This window comes from Canis lupus, chromosome 8 (genome assembly GCF_011100685.1).
Source record: "Canis lupus familiaris isolate Mischka breed German Shepherd chromosome 8, alternate assembly UU_Cfam_GSD_1.0, whole genome shotgun sequence".
NCBI lineage: Eukaryota > Metazoa > Chordata > Mammalia > Carnivora > Canidae > Canis > Canis lupus.
This window is the reverse complement of record NC_049229.1, coordinates 75,352,276-75,363,269: the sequence shown is the minus strand read 5'-3', so window position 1 is coordinate 75,363,269 and position 10,994 is coordinate 75,352,276. Positions and strand designations below refer to the sequence as shown.

At 40.4% G+C, this 10,994-nt stretch overlaps 1 pseudogene across 1 annotated transcript; it reads left to right on the top strand.

The window, feature by feature from the left end:
• The first annotated feature begins 2,570 nt into the window (after positions 1–2,570).
• Positions 2,571–6,748, top strand: LOC106559120 (annotated as a pseudogene). The gene is made up of 3 exons (XR_005363833.1): positions 2,571–2,616; positions 2,718–3,043; positions 6,726–6,748. The product of XR_005363833.1 is annotated as an immunoglobulin heavy variable 3-23-like, transcript variant X3 (transcript).
• The last annotated feature ends 4,246 nt before the right edge of the window (positions 6,749–10,994 follow it).

Sequence of the window (10,994 nt, the reverse complement as noted above, 5' to 3'; positions counted from 1 at the left end):
AGGGGGATACACCCAAATTCATAAAAGCCATCTACAGAGGATACACAAAGAAACTCATCCACAACATGGAAAAACTGAGAGCTTTTCTCATAAGGTCAGGATCACGACAGGAATGCGCACTGTCATCACTGGTATACAACATAAAACTAGATGTCTAGCCTGAGCAATCAGACAAAAAAGTGGAAAAGTCATACATATCATCAAATAAAAAAATCAAACTTTCATTCTTCATAGACAACAAGACACTTTAAGGACAAACCCCAAAGACAATATCGAAAAATTGCTGGAACAACAGGAATTCAGCAAAACCTGAGCACACAAAATCAATACAAGGAGTCAGTGGCATTTCTATAAACTACAAATGAAACAGAAGAAAGAGAAATCAAGAAAGGGGAATCAAGATTATTAATCATAAACAAACTATCCCATTTACAATTGTATCAGAAATTTCAGACAATGAAGAATTATCCTATCCAAAGAAGGAAAGGACCTATAGTCTAAAAATTCTAAAATACATATGAAAGACATTAAAAAAGACACAAATATGTAGACAACATTCTCTTCTCATGTATTGGGAGAATAAATATTGATATAATGTCTATGCTACCAACAGCAGTCTATGCACTCAATACAAACCCTATCGAAACACCACCAACATTTTTCTAGGAAATAGGAAAGACAATCCTAAAACTTGTAATTAAAAATAAAAGATTCTGACTCAGCAAAAGAATGTTGAAAAAAAAACGAAAGAAGAAGATATCACAATTGGGGATTTCAAAATTGTGATCGTGAAGGCAGTATAATAGTGGCAGTAAAACACTCACATAGGTCAATGGAATAGAATAGAGAACCCAGAAATAGACACACAGCTCTGTGGTCAACTTATCCTCGTCAAAGTACAAAAGGCTATCGACTGGAAAAAGGACAATCTCTTGAACAAGTGGTGTTGGGAACATTAGACAGCTACAAGTAGAAGAATGAACCTGGGCCACATTCTTAGACTCCACACAAAGATAAACACAGAGTAGATAAAAGACCTAAATGTGAGGCGAGAAATCAATAAAATCCAAGAGATTTTGTGACCTCAGTTGCAACAGTTCTTGGTACTCGACTCACCAAAGGGCAGGAAAACAAAATCAAAAATGAATTCTATGGACTACATTAAGGAAGGAGTTGTTTTACAGCTATGGAGACACTCAACATAATTAAAAGGAAACCAAATGAATGGGAAAAGATATGGATGCCTGTGTAGCTGGAACATCTGTCATTGGCTCAGAGCATAATCCCAGGGCTCTGGGATTGAGACCAGCATCAGACTTCTTGTGGGTAGGTCAATTCTCCTTCTGCCTATGTCACTGCATCTCTGTCTCATGAATAGATAAATAAAATCATCCAAAAAAAAAGAATGGGAGGAGATATTTGCAAATCTATCTTCAGATTAAGGCTGGTTTCCAAAATCGACAAATAAAATATCAAGGTAAACAAACACAAGGGGAAAAATTAAGTCAGAAATGGGCAGAACACATGAAGAGACACCCTGTCCTGAGATGAGTTGCCGACTCTCAGTTTATATGAGGTAGGTCATCCACATGCAAAATGAAATTTATTTCCCACACATTTCTTCTCAGAAAGGGAGACAGAACGTAAAGACTGCTAACTCTGGGAAACGAACTAGGGGTGGTAGAAGGGGAGGAGGGCGGGGGGTGGGAGTGAATGGGTGACGGGCACTGGGTATTATTCTGTATGTTAGTAAATTGAACACCAATAAAAAAAAAAAAAATAAAAAAATAAAAATAAAAGGAAAAAAGACTAAAAAAAAAAAAAAAAAAAAAAAAAGAAATTTATTGTCTCCTCTAGGTCTGCCTTATATCAACTGCATGATTAAATCAGACAATGGAACCAAAAGACAAGAGGGAAATATTTTCTGCCCCAGACTGGAGGACCTACCAGAAAACCTGGGAAGAAAACTACATAAAGAAAAAGAAAAATTGGTAAACTGGAAAGAAAGTAATTTGTTTGCCTATGACAATGTCTTCAGAGAGTCAGTGAGTAAAAACCTCACGTAAAATCTGGAAGAAATAACTTAGAGCTCAGGAAAAATCGGGATATAAAATCAGCAAATAAAATAAAGATATGTTTCTACAAACTAACAACAAATTACCTACACAAAATTAACATAATAATCCACCATAACTGGTTTCAAAAATAAATATTTAGGATTAAAATTTATTAAGGAGATAAAATATTCTATGGAAAATCACCTATATTGATAAGAGTTTTGAAACTGCACCCAGAAATGCAAATAACTCCACTTACACGTTAGAAATTCGTATAGTCATAGTGCCAGCTACACAAATTTCTATAGAATTCTAAAGCAACACTTGTTGTGAATTTAAAGACTCGAATGTAAGTCTGAAGCTGGTTATATAGTCAGAGGACATGCAAATAGGGTCCTCCCTCCACTGATTAATCCAGGTCAGCCCCGAACCTGCAGCTGGGAGAGGAGCCCCAGCCCCAGAATCCCGAGGTGACCCTGTTCAGGGATCAGGACAGAACACAGGCAACTCACCATGGAGTCTGTGCTCAGCTGGGTTTTCCTTGTCGCTATTTTAAGAGGTAATTCATGGAGAACAAATGACCTTGAGTATGTGAGTGGAAGTCAGTGAGCAAAACAAGGGATGTGGGACAGTTTCCCCGCTTGTGTCTTGTGTCTGCAGGTGTCCAGGGTGAGGTGCTGCTGGTGGAATCTGGGGGAGAACTGGTGAAGCCTGGGGGATCTCTGAGACTGTCCTGTGTGGCCTCTGGATTAACCTTCAGTAGCTACGGCATGAGCTGGGTCCGCCAGACTTCAGGGAAGGGGCTACAGTGGGTCGCAGCTATTAACTATGATGGAAGGAGCACATACTACACAGACACTGTGAAGGGCTGATTCACCATCTCCAGAGACAATGGCAAGAACACGCTGTTCTGCAGATGAACAGCTTGAGAGCTGAGGACATGGCCATGTATTACTGTGCGAGTGACACCATGAGGGGACCTCAGTGTGAGCCCAACACAAACCTCCCTGTAGAAGGGGATCAGGACCACCAGAGGATGCACACTCATCACCACTTCTGTCTTGAAGGCCCAGGAGCATGTGCAGATGGAGGTTCTGGGCAGGTCTCCTGTCAGGGTCTGGACTTCCTCTCCATGGAGCAGTTTCCCCCAGGGAGCCCCTCTGAACACTTGATTATGTGTTTACCTCTTCAGTCTCTTTCTCAGAGACTTAGAAATTCAAGTATAGCAGTTGCACTTACTTGTACTTAACTTTTCCTGACCCAAAATACTAATCAATTACAAATAACTCCATTCACATCATCTGAACATTTTCATGAGTCCCAGTGACACTCACTGTAGATCACAGGACCCCAGGCTAACATGCTGTCTTGCACATCATGGTACAGAGGAATCGCCAATCAACACAATAGAAAAGAGACATTCTACCAAAATGTTAATCGTGTCTGGGGAGTGAGAGACATTCCCAGTATGACATGGTAGGGAGTTGGACTCAGAGGTAACTCACACACATACACACAATCACGAGAGTATAACCATTCATCACCTTCACCTCCATGTCTGATGAGAACCAGGCAGGCCTCTCATCATGTCATAAATGCCTGGGTGGTGCCAAGGAAAGACACTGGATCAGGGTGTGCATTGTGGGTCAGTGGTTGGGACAGGGTCTTCCTCTATGGGATTTGGGGAGGAAGTGGGGCCTTAGGGGATCACTTAGGTCAAGAGGTGCAGCCTCAGGATGGGATCAGGGCCCTTATACACCAGGACTGGGAAACCTCCCTGCACACTGGTCCCATGTGAGTTGATGGGTCAAGGACGGGGTAGGACTTTCATGCTCTTGGGACACCACATCAGCCTGCACCTGGACCTCACACATCCCAGATTCCAGATCTGTGAGAATGAGTGTCTGTTGGTTGCTCCACCCAGTCCATGTACAATGTTCCAGGAGTGGGGACAGGAGAAGTCCTTTTTCTTGACTGGATTCATTGTTTTGTTGGCTGCTGAATTTGTTAAGGAAATATCCTATTCTGTAGGTTTTTCTTTGTTTAAATTGTATTTACCAATATTTAATACACACTCAGCGCCTACCACATCCTGTGCCCTCTTAACACCCATCACCCAGTTGCCCCATCTCCACCCTCTCCCTTCAAGCAACTCTCAGGTATTTTTTTTCCTGAGTTAAGTGTCTTTCATGATTTGTATTCCTCTGTAGTAGTACTCCACTAAGTTTCACTCCTTCCCTCATGGTCTCTTTCAATATTTCCTATATTCCACATATGAGTGAGATCATATCATTGCCTTTTTGTGATTGATTTATTTCTCTCAATATAATACCTCCATTCATTTTGAAGGAAATGTTATTTCATGATATTCATCATTTCTGACAGCTGTGTAATATCACAAAATATATATAAACCACATTTTTTTCTCCTGTTCATGTATTCTCCCCAATTCTTGACTAGATTCATTGTTTTGTTGGCTGCTGAATTTGTAAAGGAAATATCTTGTCCTATTCTGTAGGTTGCCTTTCATTTTGTCGCCTGTTGCATTGTTGTACAGATTCTATCTTTTTTAATATTTTTTTTAATTTTATTTATTTATTTATTTATTTATGATAGTCACAGAGAGAGAGAGAGGCAGAGACACAGGCAGAGGGAGAAGCAGGCTCCATGCACCGGGAGCCTGATGTGGGATTCGATCCCGGGTCTCCAGGATCGCGCCCTGGGCCAAAGGCAGGCGCCAAACCGCTGCCCTACCCAGGGATCCCTGTACAGATTCTATCTTGATGAAGTCCTAATAGTTTGTTTTTTTCTTTGTTTCCTATAACTTTTGAGAGGTGCCTTGGTGGCTGTCGCTAAAATTGAGGACAAAAATTTGCTACCTGAGTTTGCCTCTAGGATTTGGATGAATTACTGTCTCAGATTTCGGAATTTCATCCATTTTGAGATTGTGTTTGCTGTAGCTGAATGGTCCACTTTCATTCTTATGCAGGTGGATGTCCAGTTTTTTTCAGAACCATTTATTGATGAGAGTTTCTTTCATTCAATATTTTTTTCTTGCTCCTTGAGGAGTAGTTTTCCATAGAGGTGAGGGTCCATTTCTGTGTTATATGCTCTGCTCCATTGATCTTAGTGTTGTTTTTGCCAGTACCAGGCTATCTTGATGATAAAGACTTTATAATAGAGCATGTCTGCAAACATTGTGATGCCCTCCAGCTGAAGTATTGTTTATGTTTGTTTTCTCCCAAAATGTTTCTACCTGCTTGACGACTTAGGAAAGGAATTAAAGAAGACATAAAGAGATGGAAAACATACCATGCTTATGGATTAGAAGAATGTATATTGTCAGGACACCTGTGTTGCTCAAAGGTTGAGTGTCTGCAATTGGCTAAGGTTGTGATCCTGGGTTCCTGGGATGATGTCCTGAATCAGGCTTTTGGAAGGGAGCCTGCTTATCCCTCTGCCTATGTCTCTGTCTCTGTCTCTGTGACTCTCCTGAATAAATAAATTAATCTTTAAAACAAATAAAAAATAAAAAAAAATCTCTATGCTGCCCAGAACCTTCTACATATTCAAAGCAATCCTTGTGAAAGCATCCTGGACATTTTTCACAGAGTATGAACATATAATCCTAAGATATTATGACACACACAGAGATATTAGGGACACATTGATGCTCTGGCATGGCCCTGCTGTATTTGTTGTGAGAAGTATCAGTTAACTGCCCTCATCCAGTGAAGTGTGCATTTCTCACCTGGAACTAGGAATAACCTGATGCAAACCATAGGTATCTGTCAAAAAGTCACACTAGTCACAGAGAAGGAGAATAATGATACAAGAGAGTCAGAGATACTCAGACACTTTGGAACTTCAGTTTAAGGATGTTCTTTGATATTGTTTCCAGAAGATGAGGATGTGATGATGCAGTGGGATTTGTGTCTCACCATCACCTTACAAGGCTGTGTTGTACTGATGGCTGTTATGTGTGTCCCTTGTCACTGGATGAACATTTGGTGCCACGTGTCCTCATTTTTTGTGTCTCACCATCACCTTACAAGGCTGTGTTGTACTGATGGCTGTTATGTGTGTCCCTTGTCACTGGATGAACATTTGGTGCCACGTGTCCTCATTTCAAACCCACCTGCATCTGTGACTCTCCCTCTGGACATGAGATCAGTTTCCCTTTAGGATTTCCTCAGTGGAACCCCTCAAGGGACCAACATGAATTATTTACCTCTTATCATTTTACTGAAATGCAAACATTTTTGTTATGGAATTTGCAATAACCAGGTAACATGACCTGGCTATGTCAATATCTAACAGCTCTACCATCCTATTTCATAGTCTACATGTGAACTTATATGACAGTGAAGCTATTTCAGGCAAGGTAAGTCCACTCATAGTCCGCAAGGCAGGGGAGCAGCTCTGAAAGCCCAGAAGTAGGGCATTCGCTGGCTTTGATGATTTCATCAACATTTATACAAATAGCAGCTTCCCCAGATATGAACACTTAGAAAATAAGTGTGACAGGATGGAGCAAGGGATGGAGCACACAGTTCGTTTTGTAGTGTGTAGCCCCTGAGCCTGAGCGAGGTTACATGGATGTCTAAATGCACAGTGCAGTTGGCAATAGATTGTTAGCATTTGCTATTGGTTTTATTTCCTCTGTAGATGCTCTCACCCCACCTTGTTGAGGCCTGGTTTTGGGTTTTGTGACTCTCTTCCTGGCTGCATTGGAGAGCCTTTCTGAACATGGCCTCCTGCATCTAGCCTGGGATTGAATGTTCACACCCTTGAGTCTTCAGGGAGCCCTCTTAGGAGCCATCAAGCCCTTTCTGTCCTCAGTCGACATCTGAATCCTGTGTACACCGTACCTGTCTCTGAGCTGCTTTATCTCAGGCAGGATTATGTTTGATTAGGAGGGAAAAGAAAAATAGAAATATACGCTATACAATGGAAAATGTTCATTCTGACACCAGTTTATTATATCCCAAACTCTACCTGAAGGAGCTTATTCTGCATCAGTTAAGCTCATCAAAGCGATTACAGAAGATCACAGATTTAACTGCAGTGGAACACCTTGACTGAGTTGTTAGAGACTTACAAATAGAAATGCATTACTTGAAACCCTCTGAAATTCAGCTAAATTCTAAATTTAGCAAAATCATGCGGTCCCCAATACATGCGGGATCCACTATTCTACTTAACCCTGCCACTTGTCATTCAGGGGTTTAAGAGGGGCTGTAAATCCTGTGGAGAGGAGCACAGTCCAAGAATCTGGGGTTAGACTCACCTGAGAATGTGCACAAGGACACATTAGAAACCCTCCACAATTTAAGGGATAAGTTCACATCACTGTGTGGGGAAATGTGACACCTACAAACCAAGAGATATATGCAAATACAATTACAAAGTACCACGTGGACACAAAGTCTGAAGTCTGGAATACTACTTAATAAAAGCCATAGTTTTTCAAAGAAGTAAATATGAACATACAAGGGCAGTCACAGGTCTGGTCACAACAGTTTCGCAGAATGATCCCCAGCTGAATATATACTGAGATGACATGTATATAGGGGTCTCTCTCTATTGAATAAAACATGCCAGACATGATCCTGCATCTGGGAGAGAAACCCCAGCCCCAGGAACAATAGGTGACCAATTCATTGATCAAGACAAAACAACTCACCATGGAGTCTGTGCTCAGCTGTGTTTTCATTGACACTATTTTTAAATATATTTTTATTTATTTTCTGTTTGAATCAATTTGCCAACATAAAGCATATCACCCAGTGTTCATCACATGAACAGAAGAATGGACTTTTTTAAGAACTGACAGAAAAGCTACCATAAAATATATGTTAAATCTTTTTAAAAATGTCTCTATGATTTTGATATTTTTATCTAATTTTGTTAGAAAGAGAGAAATTATACCTCAAAAGTTCAAAAACATTGGGATATAGGTTAATGAGATTGAATATGTTTGATTTACAGATTTTATCCCCAACTTGGAGCAGATATTAATTAACCAAAACCATCATGACTCCACTGTGGTAACATGTGGATTGAAATTGAAACCACACCTGCCTTTCCTAATTCATCCATGCCCACACCTCACTTTCAGCCTGTCCAGACACCCATCATCCCATGACATCTCTGTTTGGGGACTTCCTGCACTAATGGAAAAGTCCTGTTAATACAGGGTGCTGCTGGATACTCAGAAAGCATGAGCAAGTGTCTACTGGCATTCATCTGAAGCTACTATTCCTCTACAGGGAATGTGTCAGAGCTCGACTATTTATGTTAACTCTGTGCTGTTCCACTGACTTTCACCACCTGACATAAAAAATGGATTCCTTTTTCTAATTCAATATTTTTAATTTAATGTCTAGTTCTATATTCTATGAATCTCTTAACTTCCCCTGGAGCTTTCCTACGACCCAGCAATTGAACTACTGGGATTTACTACAAAGATAAAAATGCAGTGAAAGACCACGACACCTACACCCCAATGTTTACAGCAGCAATGTCCAGAGTAGCCAAACTGTGGAAGGAGCCTCGGTGTCCATCAAAAGATGAATGGATAAAGAAGATGTGGTCTATATATACAATGGAATATTAGTCAGCCATTAGAAATGAAGAACACCCACCATTTGCTTCAATGTTTTTAGAGCTGGAGGATATTATGCTGAGTGAAGTCAGTCGCAGAAGAACAAACATATGGTCTCATTCATTCAAGGAATATAAAAAGTAGTGAAAGGGAGTAAAGGGAAAGGAGAGAAATTGAGTGGGAAATATCTGAAAGGTTGACAGAACATGAGAGTCCCGAACTCTGGGAAAGGAACTCTGGGAAGGAACTCTGGGAAGCAGTAGTTGTAAGGGAGGTTGGCGGGGGTAGGTGTGACTGGGTGACGGGCAATGAGGGGTCACTTGATGGTATGAGCACTGGGTGTTATACTATATGTTGGCAAAGCTAACTCCAAAAAAAATAATTAAGAAATAAAATTTAAAATACAAATGAAATTTCAGATAATGAGGAATAATCCTAACCAAAGAGGAAAGGACCTATAGTCTAAAAATTCTAATGTATGTTTGAAAGTCATTAAAGAAGACAGAAATATATGGAAAAGAGTCTATTCTCACGGATTGGAAAAATAAATATTCATATAATGTTTATGTCACCAACAGCATACTATGCATTCAATATGAACCCTATCAAAACACTACCAACATTTTTCTAGGGAATGGAACAAGCCTAAAATTTGTAAATAAACAGAAAAGATTCTGAGTAAGCAAAAGAATGTTCAAACAAAAAACAAATCAAGACAGCCCGGGTGGTTCAGCATTTTAGCACTGCCTTTTGTCCAGGGCGTGATCCTGTAGACAGGGAACAAGTCTGATATCAGGCTCCCTACATGGTCCCTGCTGCTCCCTCTACCTGTGTCTCTGCCATTCTGTTTCTCTGTGTCTCTTATGAGTAAGTAAATAAAAACTTAAAGGGGGATCCCTGGGTGGCGCAGGGGTTTGGCCCCTGCCTTTGGCCCATGGCGCGATCCTGGAGACCCGGGATCGAATCCCACGTCGGGCTCCCAGTGCATGGAGCCTGCTTCTCCCTCTGCCTGTGTCTCTGCCTCTCTCTCTCTCTCTTTCTCTCTGTGACTATCATAAAAAAATGTAAAAAAAAAACTTAAAAAAAACAAAGCAAAAGCCTTCACAATTCCAGATTTCAAAGCTGTGATCATCAAAAGAGTATAATAGTGGCAGTAAAACATGCACATGGTCAATGGAATAGAAAAAGGACCCACAAATGGACACACAGCTCTATGGGCAACTTATCCTTGACAAAGTACAAAAGACTATCTACTGGAAAAAGGACAATCTCTTGAAGAAGTGGTGTTGGGAACATTGGACAGCTGCAAATAGAATGAACCTGGGCCACATTCTTACACTCCACACAAAGATAAACTCAGAGTAGATGAAAGACCTAAATGTGAGGCAAGAAACCATCAAAATCAAGGAGATTTTGTGACTTCAGCCACAACAAGTTCTTGGTACTCGAATCTCCAAAGGGAAGGGAAAGAAAAGTAAAAGTGAACTCTTTGGGTTACATCAAGGAAGGAGCTGTAGTACAGCTGTGGAAACACAACATAATTAAAAGGCAACCTGACTACTGGAAAAGATAGGGATGCCTGTGTAGCTTGAGCATCTGTCTTTGGCTCAGGGAGTCCTAGAGCTCTAGGATTGAGACCAGCATTAGGCTCCGTGTGGGGAGCCCACTTCTCCCTCTGCTGGTCTCTGAATCTCTCACTCCATCTCTGATGAATAAATAAATAACATCTTCCAAAAGAATAAAAACAATGGGAGAAGAGATTTGCAAATCTAACTCCAGATTAAGGCTGGCTTCCAAAATCAAAAAATAAATCCCAAACTAAACAACCAGAAAGTGAAAACTACAATCAGAAATGGGCAGAGGACATGATGATTCACCTTGTACTGATTTGAGTTGTAGACTGTCACTTTATATTAGGTAGGTCATCCACATACAAAATGAAATTTATTGACTCCTCTAGGTCTACCTTATATCAACTACTTACCCGAAAGATGCACATGCAATGAAACGCCGGGACACCTGCACCCCGATGTTTATAGTAGCAATGTCCACAATAGCCAAACTGTGAAAGGAGCCTCGGTGACCATCAAAAAAATGAATGGATAAAGAAGATGTGGTTTATGTATAAAATGGAATATTACTCAGCCATTAGAAATGACAAATAACCACTATTTGCTTCAATGAAGATGGAATTGGAGTATATTATGGCTGAGTGAAATAAGTCAAACGGAGATGGACAAACAGTGTATGTTCTCATTCATTTGGGGAATATAAATAATACTGAAAGGGAATATAAGGGAAGGGATATGAAATGTGTACAAAATATCAGA